This window comes from Pteropus alecto, unplaced genomic scaffold (assembly GCF_000325575.1).
Source record: "Pteropus alecto unplaced genomic scaffold, ASM32557v1 scaffold433, whole genome shotgun sequence".
Classification (NCBI taxonomy): Eukaryota; Metazoa; Chordata; class Mammalia; order Chiroptera; family Pteropodidae; genus Pteropus; species Pteropus alecto.
In genome coordinates this window covers 2401560-2403813 of record NW_006433953.1, presented here as the reverse complement: position 1 = coordinate 2403813, position 2254 = coordinate 2401560, and the positions used below count along the sequence as shown (strand labels likewise).

Sequence of the window (2254 nt, the reverse complement as noted above, 5' to 3'; positions counted from 1 at the left end):
ACAAGACTGGGTGTTTAATCTTTTCTAGAACTTTGCCTTTGGACCGACCACTCCTTCTTTTGGGCCTTACCCCAATATTTGTTCCCTGAGTCTTTGTCTCTCTTGGCCAACTTTCTGACATCTTGTCATCCTTGGGCGGCATAATAAAGTTCAGAGACAGTTGCTATCACTGAAGCCTCAATTAGATGTCAGACAAAAAAGTTCTTGCAAGTTTTTAATACACTTGACTTTAATTTTTAATGGTGAGCAGTAGAAACAGATTTTTTTTCAAAATAAATATAAAGTTATCCCATAACTTTTTCTGATTAATTTGAAATAATATATTTATATCAAATTTTGATTATACATGGTCCATTTTCGGGATTCTATTGCATCCCATTGATTCATTTGCCAATAAATCAACTGACACTGTTTTAATTACAATTAACTCTTTTTATATGTTTTGGTATAGAGTAGGGCAAATGTCTGTTTTTTTTTCTACTTTTAAAAAAATGCCTAGTCTTGGATATTTTCTCTCCCATATCAGATTCACCTTGTCAATTTGCATGAAAAACATGTTGAAATTGTAATATAAGTAGTATTTAATTTAGAGATTAATTTTGGGAGAATTCATGTTTTCATGCTTGAGTCTTCATAACTATGATCAATATATGTCCCTGTGTTTATTGAGACCTACCTCTTTAAGCCTTTATAAAATTTGATTTAATTAATTGATTGGCTTATTCATTTATTTCACATTATTAATATCAAATAATATATTAATACCTACTAGGCTATCTCCTAATATTGCCCTATTATTCTTCTTTTTCAATAATTTTCTACCTTCTGTTGCCTATTTTATTAAATAATATTTAGCATACCTTTATCTAGTTCTAAAATAAAAACCATACTTTATCTTCCTCATTATGAAAAGATACACATATTTCAAGTGAGGTGAACAAAGGGACGTTGAGTAGAGTACAGTTCAGAAAAAAAGGAGAGCTCGTTCAGAGACAAAAAATAGGAAGCCACAGAGTATGTCTGATGGTTCAACTGTGAGGTTAGGAGCATGGGTTTAGGGGTGGCATTGATGACAAGAGGACACACTACAAATGTAAGAGTGGGTCAACTCCTAAAGGGCTTGCATGTTCCAGGATTGTAGTACAGAATTTGACTATATTATATTTACTTAACTATGTGATGACACAATTTTAAACCTAGAGTTTCATTCACAGCATAAATCATTTTTTTAGATGCAATTTCAAAGATAGATATTCCTAGCATAGGTATGGGATGCATGCTCACTGACAGGTTAGTCTTGTTTGGGGCGAAGAAATCTCTCTTAAAAGGGATGCATAAAATCAGTAATTGAGCGTTGTTGGAAAAATAGAGAATAAGTCAGGTCAGATGGATAGGCTTTTCCATTTAGTTGTGGAAATTAGAGAAACACAAAATGCCCTAAAGATTAGCAAGTATATTACTGAGCAGCAAAAGTAAATGAATTTGTTTGTTTATTTTTTAAAAGGAGAAGGTAAAGTAAAGGAAGATCAGGGAATGGGGCAAGAGCAGAGGTTGCAGAGAACCATATGGCAGTCAGAAATGTCAAGTGTGCCTAGGTAGTCTCTTGCTTCTCCTATTCCCTCCACTCCTCTTTCAGGTAATTACTTCCTTGTGTATCTATCCTCTCTCTTCCCCTGCCTCCAGTTGCTGTTTGCTCTGATGCTGCTCAAGTAAAACACCTTTTATTTCCCCGCTTCCTCTAAAGAAAAAAATTCCTTCGCTACAGACTGTGTTCTCTGCTATATGGCAATAAGTGGTGAGCCATTCATTAGATGAAGAGATCCTCCTAGTGAATGACTTAGTTCTCTGCTGCTGCTTCTTGAGCACTATTGTAGCTTATCTCAGATCAAATGTTCACTTCAAGGACTCCACTAGACAATTTTGGTCAGGAAGGCTTTTAGCATTTCTATAATCAAAATAAGCCATTCAGTAGAATGGCCCTGGTAAAAATTTTTGAGTAGAATATTGTCAAGAAAAAAAAAAAAAAAAGCTGAAATCTAAGACACTGTCTTACTTAATTCAGGACATATGGTTATCTTATACTAATATAGTCAAGAACATCAGAAAAATAAAAAATGCAACGTACACAAGGCCAAGTTAACTCTGCCATATGAAGCTTAACCCTGGAATTTCCTGTATTTGTATTTCAATTGTAATTCATTTTCTGGATTTATTCTTCTTATAAAGGGGGTTATTGGAAGGAAAGGGAGAAAAG

General features: G+C 34.1%; 1 long non-coding RNA gene and 1 pseudogene across 1 annotated transcript in view; both read right to left on the bottom strand.

Annotated features, from left to right (window-relative positions):
- Positions 1–142, bottom strand: part of LOC112477414 — a 356-nt pseudogene extending 214 nt beyond the window's left edge.
- Positions 1–2254, bottom strand: part of LOC112477415 — a 154908-nt gene that overhangs the window by 120849 nt on the left and 31805 nt on the right. The gene's annotated exons all lie outside the window — the stretch shown is intronic.